Below are 13,238 nucleotides of genomic sequence, written 5' to 3' on the forward strand. Positions count from 1 at the left end.
TTATAGAACTGAGTTTGAAGTCAGTGGGAAGCAGCACCCAATTAACAGCAGCAGAGGCATCTAAAGCGACTGGTGAAACGACTGGATTTGGAGTGATGAGCAGGAATGTCAGATGCAGACACAGCCAAGTAATGCCATTAACCTTTGTGAGATTGCCTCCCTGATAATGTGGTCTGGGGGACAATAAAACACTGCATGAGACAAGATGCCCAATTTGGGAGTGCAGGACTGATATACGGGAGAAGGTGGTGAATTTCCCTGGATTCATTTTATGGGCCTCCAATTAGCCCTCACTAGGTGAAGGGAGCAAAAGGAGGAAACAGAAAGAAGGAACCTCTAATGAGTTGCTTTGTTGGCTTTTAGCAGGAAAGATTGAAAAAGTAAAGTTTCAGGGGCTGCTTTGCTTTTGAGACTGTCTCAGGAGGTGTTAAAGGGGCAGGGTATAGAAATGGCCGTGTTGGAAACAGCTGTGAGGAAGCTCCTGATTTATGGGAGGTCTTGAACAGCACAAGTACATCCTGTCAGGAGCAGTGCAGGAGGCGTGATCCCTTGGCACAGGCAAACCAGATATGCCAGCCCCAGGCACCAATCCCCATGGTCAGTGCTGGGTCACTGCTGCAGATGTTCGCTCACGGTGTGGAGCCCTGGTTGACACTACCTAGAGATGCTGCCACTGCTCCCTCTGAGAAATCCCATACAAAATATATACAAACTTGCTCTCCAAAAGTGCATCCAGTTTTAGAAATGGAGTATTAGGAGCAGATCTAATTCATAGATTACTCATATGACAAAACATGTAAAACTGATTTACTGGCTTAGTGAGCCAGTTTGTCAATCAAGTGAAGTTCAAGTGCAGTTCCTGTTTTGGTACGTAAATCTGGTGAATGTGTCTCAATAACCTCCAGAAAATAGAGCGCAAATGTGTAATTTATTCAGCTACTACCTTTTAGGCATTCAAGGGCTAGTGGAGCTTACTGCACTCCAGAGAAACCAGGGATGTGTCTCAAGTTAGGAAGTCATGAGGTAGCTCTCCGCTATAGCTTAGAGAGGGAAGGGGACACCAAATTAACTCTGCAAGAACTGAATGAGCTGAAAAACAGCCCACAGCCCTGAGCTGGCTAATGTGCTTTGTCAGGAAGCTGGATAAATGACTGCCTCATGCTGAGCACTGTGCTGCAGCAGCAAGGATTTCTTTTGGGACCTGAGCAGCTTGCTGGAAGTTGGGCATCCGATCACCACTGTGATCCATCATCAGGCACCCTCCCAGGGCTGCAGAAATAACACATCTTCTGTACACTTCAGACTTCCTTTTATTAAAAAAGCCACAGCTTTCAATTGATACTTTCACACTGAGAGTCAGATATTATGAGAACTGAATGCCTGAAGAGAAGGCATTCAAAGAAAGTATTATTTTACTTTTAAAATGTCATTTCCCAGCTGAGGTGCTGCAGAGAAGACTGCACTCGGGCAGTACTTAGTGCGTTGCAACAAAAATAGTGAAAGATCCTTAACTGTACACACACTTGGTAAATGCCAGTGGGAAGGACAGAACAGGCTTTAGTATTCAATTCAATCCCACAAACATATGTCCAAAGCTACACAGAGAGAGTTTGTGCAGGTCCATTTGAACAACAGGGTTTTGGTGAGAAGGATAAGGAGTAAATGCAAATTAATCTCACATGTCAGTTAATATTTTGATTCCTTCTGCTACAAATTATGGTCTATTGAGACCATGCTAACAGACATCCCTCACTGCCTTCTGTCCCTCTCAGTCATCAGATATCATGCCATTTTGGCATACTTTGTTGTACCAGATAATAAAGCTCAGCTTAGCTAAAATGTGTGGTCTAAAATTTATGATTTTGTGGAAATTTTCCAAGTGTTTTTTAAACTGTGGTCAAGTGTTAGGGTTTTAAAATAGTGTGGCAATACAAAAAACCATGTTTTTATATTCTCTCCATTTTTTTTCCCTATGAAGTCTTTAAAATCTGAGAGTTAAGAACACTTGTTTTAGTTTATACAACACTTTAATAACTATCTAGAAGGATAGTGGAAGACAAAAAAATGCAATGGGAAAACAAGATCTATTTGAGGTTGTCGAAGAAAATATGAACTTATTTACTGGTATCTGGATTAAAGATAACATGCTGGATCTCAGAAAAGTCAAAGCCATGAATTGGACTGCTATTAGCAATATTTGTATTTTTTACTTTCCCAGGGAATGTGAGAAAAAATAACTCCTTATTTTGATTCTGACATTTTTGCTCTCAAGTGCTCATGTTAATCCCTGCTTTTGAATATTTAGAACATTCCTTGCCAAAGAAAGTATTATTTTTTTGCCAAACCATAAAATGTACTTTAGGACTGCTATGATAACATTTTCAGTGTCTCCGTATCATGAGAGATTAGCAAACAGCAATATTACATTTGAGAATGATGAGATTAATTCGTTTCTTGACAACTGAAATTTGTTAGGCTGTGAAAAGAAAATGACTGGTTTTGAGGGCCGATTTCTTTGCACTTGATGCTTCAGGGCCTTTGTACTTTTCTGTTTAAATCATATCTTCATAAAAAGTAAAATAACGGTTTGGTCTCTGATTGTTATCTAGCTCAAGTCAGATAAGAAAAACATTAGGATTCTTATGTGATGTGATAATATATTTAGGGAGAAAAAAAGTGTCAATTATGCTTAGTAAACTGATTCTCAACCCGATTAGAGGCTTTATTATCTCTAGGTATCTTGTAAATACCTTAATTTGTGTCATGTTACAAATTATGCTGAGAACTCCAATCTTATTTCAGCACATTTCACACAATGATGCCCTTTTACCATAACAAATTACTTTTAAAATGAAAAAAGAAAACCCCAAATGGCACAATTTTTTCAAATCACCACTATTTTGCTTGACATTTTCCTATCCCATCCAGTATATCCTTCTTGATCAATATGAATGTTTAGGGATTATATGGTGGAAGGACAGTGTGGTCATGTGGGAAAGATCTGAAAGATCAGAAAAAGAGGGAAAATACATTATATTGAAGGGCATTACAGGCTACAGTGAGAAGACTCTGAGATGTGCTGAGGCTCAAAGAAAATGTTGTGCATTCACTGTGTACTGGGAAAAGGTTCTCATCAAGTGCATGGACTGGACTGGTGGGCAGTTTTGTGAAATGCTGAGATTTTAATGTATGAAAATGATAAACCCATGAAAAAGAAAAGCACTAAGAGGGGAAAGACAAAAAAAAAAAAAAAAATCAGAGGACAGAGCACTGACAAACCACACGTGTCAAATCAACCCAAGGCTCACTCAAGACAGCAGAATTGGAGAGTTAGTGTTGGGATCCCTGCACAGGGTATTGCTGGGTGGCTGGATTTGGTGCATATAAATGGTGGTGGCAAGGGAAGTTGCTGTGAAAAAATTGCAGAATCAACTTTTTTTTAGCAACAACAAGCCTGAATTTGGAACAGCTGAAAACAGATCACCCAGGGAGAAAGAACAAATGGATGCAAATCTTGTTTAAGGGCATTTTTCTAAATGATGGATTAATTAAAAGGCATACTAGGATTTCCTATGCCCAGAAAGGATTTTAGTACAGATGCAATGCATTCCTAACTGAGGAAGAAGATGCTCCCCTGCCCTAAATTCGACTCTCAGCTTGGTATTAGCTGAGAAGGCAGGAAAATGAGACCTCTGCAAAATGCGTGTATGTGCATGCATGTTTGTGTGCTCAAACATTACAGACATAAATTAACAGTCTGGCAGCTGATGGGTATTACCCATGCTACAAAAAACATGATATTGCACTAAAGCAGACAATTCACATAACACAAAGGCTCTGTATATTTAAAATAGATTCGAATCATGTGAAAGATTTCCTGTGGCTTCTGCAGAAGATTAAAACATTGGTACATTCATATAAAAATGTGAAGATTTAGCAAAGCTGTGCACCCTGCACAATGAGTCTTTGTTTCACCAAGCACAGAGCCTGGCAAGAGAGACACCCTGAAAGAATATATGAGACCAATTTGGGCATGGTAGGTGGGCTTCAGCCCATAAAAAAGGGAGCCACCGATCTTAAGAAACATACAATGAAGAAAAAACCTGTTAGCCCTGAGCTAATCTGTGAGCTAATCCCTCAGTGAGAAAGCAACATTAGACTAAACTTCTTAATCCTGACTGAAAAGAAAAGCTTGATATAGATTAACCACAGAATTTGCCTTCACAAGCTTAGCATGAGGAATGATTTATAAAACAAGAAGGAAGACCACTAATACATCTCTCTCTGTTTCAACAGCATTTAACACAAGTGCAGACCTAATTTTCAAAGTATGCAATAAAACTTGATGTTTTAATAATACTTTTCCACCCATTTGCAGTGATCTAATGCTCTGCTATCTCGTAGTTCTGCAAAGAGAAGAGAGAGTTATTGAGTATATTTTAAATTGCATTTCTCTCATGTGTTCACTCATGCATTTCCAACACACCTGAGGAAATGCAGCCATGGGCACCACTGTCTAATTCTTTTATCCTCGGATTATTAGGGATAAGTTTAGGAAAATCATTGCTACTGAAGCCAGACTAAGCACACCACTCAGGATAAGCAAAGAAATTGAACTAGCCCCCAGCATAATACTTTCCCCTCTCCACAGTGACATCACACACGTCTTAATACTATGCTAGTTAATCATAAGGTAACTTTCTTGCACTACACCATGATGCTGAGTCTAGTGAGATTTTAATTAGGTCCAGAGGGTCAAGGAAGTGCTGATACACCCCTAGGCTCCCAAGAGATGCTCAGAACCTTGCAGGGTGACTGACTGCAGGCTGGATTTCCTTCCTGGCACAATTGTATCTTTTCTGCTATGCCTTTAAAAGTTTTGCAAAACGCCTGATAAGATAGCATGCAAAGTCTATCAGCTGAATATCTCCTTCCATGCTGAGGTGCTTAGAGCCAAGACCTGCTGCTAGAATGCTGTGGGTCTACAAGGAAAATCCTAAAAGAGGCATTTTGATGCCCAGCATGAAAAAGCCAACAGAGCTGCGCTTTGAGGAGATTCATTTCATGACCCAACGGTTCAGGTCAGTGATTCATGAAATCTGTAAAACAACCTCCCTCCCTCTGCAAATGTCAGATATATGCAAATCATTCCCTGACTAAAGCAAAACTGCAGGCAATCAGAAATGTGATTTTTCTAATGAGACACAACCACCATGGCAGACAGCAGTGTATGAACCAAAGCCTCAGCCCTGGGTGACTCTGATCTTGCCAAGATCTTCAAAACATAAACTTGAATGAGTACATGCAAAATTATCTCTATCTTGATACTGGGCTAGATTTTCATCTAAATAGGTAATTAATTAGTTTTTTATCCTGGGTGATAATACCAATTGCTCCCTGCCCATTTCCAGCAGACTCCCTGTCCAATGAAACATGATTTAGTAAAAATGTATTTGGGGCAGTATTCCACTGTAGATGGTACATCTCTCATCATATGTCAATGAACTGGGAAAATCAAATCTTCTCTATGAGCTGAGGAGGGAATAAATAAAATATGAGCTATGCTTTCTTATTTTAATACCAAATAAATTAACACAAGCTTACACTACACCTATAGAAGGTCTGTAAGCTCTGGCTCATTCCTGTAATCATCAAGCATTCACAACAAAATCCCACAGTTTTGCATATTGAGTTATGAAGATTTTTTACTTAGGAAGCTCATTAAAGATAGAAAAGATGAATGCTTTTCTTCATTATAATTGGTATTTGGTATCAATAAAATAGATTACCAAACAAATGTGAGATTTTTATTGCTGGACTAAAATCCTGCCATGTAAGAACTTCCACACAGTGTCAGATTAGCTGGATGGCTTAAACACTCTCCAAGAGAGGCCAGAGTCAGGTACTCTGATATAAATGATGCACTCATGGAGCTGTCAGTAGTGTATCTGTCCTTGACACGATCCTGGCATTAGCATGTGCAAAACAATTTTAAAAGAACCAAACTAATAATGAGAAAGTTAAAAGAATGATATTATTATTATTATTATTATTATTATTATTATTATTATTATTATTATTATTATTATTATTATTAATATCTTAAAAATTAAGATTGAAATCAGCTATTAGCATAAGGTGAAAAAGTAAACAGAGAATCCTCAGGGTTAACCTAGAAGTCAACACATTTTATGGAAATGTCACAGACGTTCTTTGCACACTCAGTCACTCAAGGCTATTGGTATTTCATTGAGTAAGTAAAATGAGCTGAGGGTCACTGCTATATCACTACTTGATATACACAGACCCATTCTTGCCCTTTCCCTTTGGTACATATATTGTGTCATCAGAGTTGTGGGCATATTTTCCAGTGGCTACCTGAATTTAAGATGGAATACATAATTCTTTTTTTTTTTCAATCCAAGTCTAATTTGCACCATTATTACAAATTTATAAGGAGGTATTTTTTCTTATTTAATAAGAAAACATAATTAAGATTCCATGTGCATGAAGAAAAGTGTTATTAAATTCAGTTTTCCCAATGCTTAGGCTCTGTTACTTGTGTTACTTCTCAAGACATTATCTAAAATAATAGGACATTTGGGAGCTATTGAAATTTGTAATAATAAAAGAGACCCATCTGTAAAAACACGATACCTTAATTCTTTTGCTGTTTAAAATTCCTCTTCATATCTCTTGCACAGAGACCACTCGCTTACCAATGGAATTAGTAATATTTTCAGTGATGCACTTGATAATTATTCATCTTACCAGATCACGAAAGTCAGAGACAACAATCTAGCTGAGGAGACCTCTTGTCACTGCAGACAGATGGATCACACCAGGACTCTTCCCTCATTTTGCTGTGTAAGACTTTCTGCCCCAATACACATGAGAGGCAGTGTGCAATGTCATATGTAAATCTGCCTCTGGAGGACAGGTTTAACCTCCAGCACCCCCTGCCCTTGGAAAATTGTTGTCTGTTTCTGAAGGGAGCAGCAGAAGAACACGGGGGGCAGGAAGGAAACCTGGATCATCACGGGGTCAGTGAGCTCAGTCTGTGCCCCTAAGCCCCGACCTCGTGTCCCTGATAGATCCAACACCACACTGGCCAGGTGGATTTCCCCTCTGGAGAGGTAATATGAGATGAACATGCTTTTGATTTTCTTTAGAACTGTTTGTTTTCTTCCCTTTCTTTCCTCCCCACCCTCCCTCTCTTCTTTTTTGCTTCCTTTCCTTTTTTTTCCTTTTGTTTTTTCCCCTTAACTTTGAAGTTGACATTAAAGTTCAGTGTCACTATTTGAAGATGACATTGATACATCTTCCATTGTCCTTTTAGAAGGCTGCCTCTACAAACAAACTGTCCAGCTAGAAATACTTTCAGGTGTTTCAGAAATAGTTAAAATAGTTTTCTTATTTCCAGAAAGCACAGCCAGTAATACTTTTTGAACTCAAGCTGGAAAAAGAGGCTGTTTACCTATATTTTAAACTTCCTCTGCATTTTCTGATAAGCTTCAGCGTTAAAAAGGGAAAGGCATGTGCCTTTGGACCCATTTAAACCTCAGACAAAATGTTCAATCAGACACACTGCCTCATTTTTACACCATCACCAGCATGTCACTGAGAAAAAATGCAGCTTTCTCTGCCAAATGTGGGCAATGCTAAAGAACCATGAAACAAATGCTTACACAGACTTGTAATCCAGGATTTAAGCAATCAATGTGCTGTAGAGCACTATTCAGCTACATAAACCCAATGAACTCCAGCTTTTGTAATTCTCCTGTAAAAATATACATGAGCATATTGCCACACAGCTGCCTATATTCTTCAGAAAATGTTGCAGCTTCTCACAAAGGACCACTGACTTCAGGCATCACCACTAGCAAAGGCTACAGCCCAAGTGAGCAGGCTCAACAACAAAACAAAGTTAAATTTGTCAAATTCTTGTGTGGGAGATGCTGCAGGAAAAGAGAAGGCTGGTGGAGAACACAGGCTGGTCCAATGCTGAGCCACCAGTGTGGTGTTTGTGGGAAGAACTGAGAGGTAGTGCTATTTTTAAATGCCACTTTGCAAGTTTTTAAACTCCTCTTCCCCTGCAAACTGTGGCCATAAACTTCACGGCAGCAACTTCCACAGTGATATGCTTTACCAAATTCCAAGTGGAATAAAATTATAATCCCTCTATCAACATTCCCCTCACATTTACAGCTCGCTATTAAATGAGTGGAAATTTGAATTCTTTTTAGAAGGCTTCAATTACAGCAGATTATCATGTTTCCCTCTAATTACTGCATATAAATACATGCCATGTAACACAGTTTATTGTACCCTTAGTGTACCTACAGTAAATAGAAACCAATGTGTTTCACTCAGCCCATGTATTTTGACACTCACATCAGATTTAGCAATTTGTCTCCATTACGACCCCTTGCACTGTTACTGCCATCCTCCCCAGCGCTGTGCTGGAGCTTCGCAGCAGGAAGATTGATGAAGCCTGTGTATACTGATTTGTGACAAAAGCAGGGCACTTGAGAGGCACTCTTACCATTCTGATAGCACTAACAGGGCTAAAAATTAGCTGCAGTAAGCCAGTACTCTGCTCCCACTTCTCCTCCTCTTCAATTAGGGTACATGACTTGGACCTTGAAAGGCTAAGGCTGCTGTAACACTATTTTTAAACCTATTGCCTTCAGTTGCTTTGTCACTTCTGAAGAGATTTAAAGTTCTGACCATGCTTATTAACAGCTACTTTTATTCTTTAGAGACACTTTGACTAGACAGGTTTTTTACTGTGACAAATGTTAAAAGATATTTTGTGAATGAATCTGCAGTGGTAAATTTAAATAGCTATTTTAGTGTTTTGGACCGACAGATACTACGGATATAATTTTCAAAATTGGCTAAATGTCTGAAGAGCCCACACTGCATGGGCTCATCAGGGAGAGACTAAACAGCCTCAGCACTTTAAAACCACCAACTATTATATACCATTATCAAGAGGATGGAGAGGTCATCTCTCACTACAGTCAATTCACCCCTTCAATCATGAAGTTTCAAAGACTGTTGCTAGAATTGCACACTGAAGCCTGTAACTCTTCTGGCTCATTCTTTTGCTAAACATAGGTCTTGACACAGCAATTCCCAACAAGCTGAACTGCTCAGTGGTGGGTGCATTTTGCAGAGGCTTTGTTGCAAGCATGAGTAACAAAGGCTCTGTAACAGAGTGTTTAGAAACTGCTCAGGGCGAGAAAATGTGCTCAGATCCATTTTCTGGGCTGAATGTGCAAGTTAATGAATTGTAGCCTGGATTCAACAATCCTCTCCCACCAAGCTGCCCATGTACACTAGAAAGCAGACCAGGAACTATTCATGTTCTGGAAATCTCAGAATCAGCTGACACCACACAAGGATGCAGATCCTGCATGAAATGCTTTAATTTTTATGCTTATTATAGGACCTCCACCACTCCTGCAGCTGCTTCAATAAAATCACACAGCAAAATCACTAGAGTTTGTAGAACTGTCAACCAGCATTAGGAGGCATCTGCAAAAACTGAGGGCAGAAAAAAACTGACAGACTATTTTTGTGAAGGGGTTTTTTTTTTTCCATAGCTCAAACTCCACTAACGTTCTCCACTTCTAGCTTCTTCTTTTTAGTAAATGAGCATAATATGAGAAGAGAATGTGAAGTATTAACATAGAAATTATTAGAAGACAACATATATGCTGAAGAAGGAGGAGTAAAAGAAGGAAAGAAGAGGATGATGTATTCAATTATTGAAGGAGAATAAAGCCAAACCACCTGAAACTTGCACCTCACTTGAAAATACATCACTATTCTCATTCACTTGCAAAGCAAGCAGGTAGCTCTCAGGATTACCTTTCCTCCTTCAGACTGTTATTTAAATACTTCATCCTAATGACAAAATATTTGAGAAAGTCTGTGAAATAGAACAAATGCTTTTGTCTTGCTTCATGTGAGAAAGTAATGTAATCAAGTGGTCATTTTCCTCCCATTTCAGGCAGAACCAGTCCATTAATAAGAATTCACTAAAGCAAGAGACCATCCTGTATAAAATCCAGTGACACCCAATTTAAACCTTAGCAGTAAAATTCTACCTGATAACAAGCACTGAATACAAGTTGCAGCTTTGCAAGGCATTCTAAATGTGTCAGAAAAAAATTAAGCCCTCAACCTGGGAGGTAAAAACATCATCACAATCAATGAAAAACCTGGGAGAAGCAATTCTTTTTCTACCCCTTCCTTCCAAAATGACAAAACAAACAAACAATACCCAAAAAATATCACCAGAGCAAACAGAAAATCCCAATGATTTTAAAGGGGAGTCAAATTCTGACTTCTTTGTGCATCTTTTGGCTCAGGGTCTAGACACGTTTCTGCACTCAGACTGGAACATACTCTTGGTAAGTTTAAGTCCTGTGACAGCAGCCTGAATTACCATTAAAAAAATCCATGTGGACACAGGTCCAGACATCTAAAGACAATTAAAGGAGGAATGAAGAAGAAATTCTCATCTGACCTCGGCCTCAGTACTTACTTTGCAACAGAATTCTCATGCAACTTAGAAGGAAAGTCACCTTTCCTAAGCATGGAAGCCTTAAAAATACACATCCAGTCCTTGCTGATAATTCATATTTCCTCTGGTACAGACAGGGACAGACAACTCCAGAAAAACAACTCTATGCCATCACAAGTGGTGGTCTGGACACAAGCAGTGGCACTACACACAACCACAGTAACTAACATCTGCTCCCCTGTATCACTTCATTTTCCTAACAGCTTCTCTGAAAGAGGTGGAAATACTGTTAACAATGAAATTTGCTAAGCAAATGCAGGCAGGTACTTACAGGGTATAGTGTCTCTGTCAAAGACAGGCTTATTAAAAATAATTAAAAGTTGTATCCAGGAAAGGTCTCTCAGTGGTCACACAGACACTGGGCAAAGGGGAGCAAGGGTTGCTAGGTCAAGAACTAATCAGAGCTTTTCAAAGGGAGCCAAGTTTGCGCTCCTTTACACCAGACCGACTCCTGGAAGAAGGGAAATGAAGCCGGAAGGGAAGCCCTGCACTTCTGGGAAACCACGGCTGTCTTGGCAATTACGGCCTCCCCAGGGGGTTAATTACACACAGACAGACAGGCATTTCAGAAAACGTTTCTCAGTTTGCCACAGGAACAGGCACAGCCCGGCCAGCCTGGCCCTGGATCCCAGCCTAGGCGCGGATGTGCAGCCGAACGCGCCTCCCAGGAGGCGGCGATGGGCAGCGGTTCAGCACCAGCTCCAAGGGCCAACTGACCACCGGGGCTGGGACTCCACAGTGTCCAATTCCCTTTCCCACTCACTGTTTCCAGGAGGGCTTTACAATGTGGTCATATCTGCACTTCTGCAGGACGCCCTGCTCCTGTGTTTCTCCTCTCCGTAGCCTGCTCTCCACCTCACTCCCCATTCACAAGCCTTGGAGCAGTGTCAGACACAAAGTTCTCTCTACTGCATCTTCAGCCCCAAAAATCGTGCAGAATGTTATTTTTTCAAGCAAGATGCGATTCAGGGGAAAGAACAGATTAACTTGTATTGATGACTAAAGCTGAATTCCTACAAGTAACTAATTTGTTTTCTTTTTACTATTAATAGTAGCACTCCCCATCTCTATGGGAATCCCTTGGAAAATGTGTATGTGGCATGTTTCGCTGAGATCGCTGAGGCAAACACATAAATCACAGAATCACTGATGTTGGAAGGGACCTGTGGAGCTCATCCAGTCCAAGCCCTGCTAAAGCAGGTTCATCTACAGCTGTCTGGGCAGGATCACATCCAGGCAGGTTTTCAGTATCTCTAGAGGGAGAGACTCTACAACCTCCCTGCGCAACCTGTTCTAGTGCTTTGTCACCCTCACAGGAAAGAAGTTTTTTCCTGATATTCAGATGGAACCTCCTGTGTTTTATTTTGTGCTATCTTGTCCACCAGGATTACCTAGTCCTTCTCTGCAGAGCAAAGCAGACTTACAAACCCAAGATTCTCATCAACAGACACACTTCAAATCAATTCCCCTTTTATTTCATTTGTGATTTTCTCTGACAGTATAAACTGGAAAACTTGAAGTTATTGGAATACATGATTGCATTACTAACTTTACAACTTAAATCCTAAAAAGGGAAAAAATCCTTGTATTTCCCTCCTTTTATTTATGACATGGAATGTGTAAAAATCGACAGTGAATTATCAAGGAAAAAAACCCAACCCAAACTTGTATAGTAATAATCAACCCTTCTCTCCTGTGTTCTGCACTAACCAAAACAATTTGGGATTTGTAGCAAATAAAAAACCTAATGAGTATGCTAATATATATTTTACTACATTTTGCTGTCAAAAAGTGATTGTACTGGGAACTGTTGTGTCCAGATGTTTTTTAGCTTGTATGGATTTGAAGAGCATTTCCTAGTAAGGGTGATTGATTATGTGGGACAATATGGCTCTTTTTACTTGTACCAACAGGAATCAAGAATTCCTTACTTCACAAATAGAGAAAAGAACAGAGTCAAGGAACTTTTACCCAAAGGACGAATCCCCACAGCATGGTGTACAGCAGTGTGAAAGAAAACACATGTGGCAAAACCAGTAGTTTTACAAGTATATCACTTCATATCCAACACATGTGAGCTCCTTATAAAGAGAAACATTCATCACAAGGACCAAAGGAATGGTTTAGATACTTGTTTTTAGAAGGCAATTTTTAACCTGAAAATTATTGTTAACAGTCCCAATAAGTGAAAGCTTAAAAAAAAATTTCTGATAATGCAGTGAATGTCAAAAAGTCCAAAGTCTGCTTTCATCCAAATTATCAGGTTGCACACTAGATCCAAGATGCAAAATTTAAACCAGTTTAACCTGGGAGACTAAAAGTCTTGGCAGGCTTAGGGTCATTCTACATATTTTTTAAAAATATTTTGCTCTGGATATTCTAAATTTCTGCCACAAAAAAATTTTATGAGCTACAGTAAAGGACTTAACTGAAGTAGATTAGAGGTGGAAAACAAGTGTTCAAGTTTTTTCAATTTTTTTTCATGCGCTTGCAAAGTGCAAAATATTTTATTTCTTCTGTATAATCAGGCAATTCCCAGCTTTGTGTGATTCTGTTATAAATGAGGAGAAAGGAAAATACCACTCTCCTGGAACAGCAAGAAGTGATTTTAAACTACAAAAATCAGCTAACCTCTTAACAT

At 39.5% G+C, this 13,238-nt stretch overlaps 1 protein-coding gene across 7 annotated transcripts in view; it reads right to left on the bottom strand.

The window, feature by feature from the left end:
• FAT3 (FAT atypical cadherin 3) overlaps positions 1-13,238 on the bottom strand; it is a 399,748-nt gene that overhangs the window by 121,810 nt on the left and 264,700 nt on the right. The window lies entirely within an intron of this gene.

This window comes from Melospiza georgiana, chromosome 2 (assembly GCF_028018845.1).
Source record: "Melospiza georgiana isolate bMelGeo1 chromosome 2, bMelGeo1.pri, whole genome shotgun sequence".
Classification (NCBI taxonomy): Eukaryota; Metazoa; Chordata; class Aves; order Passeriformes; family Passerellidae; genus Melospiza; species Melospiza georgiana.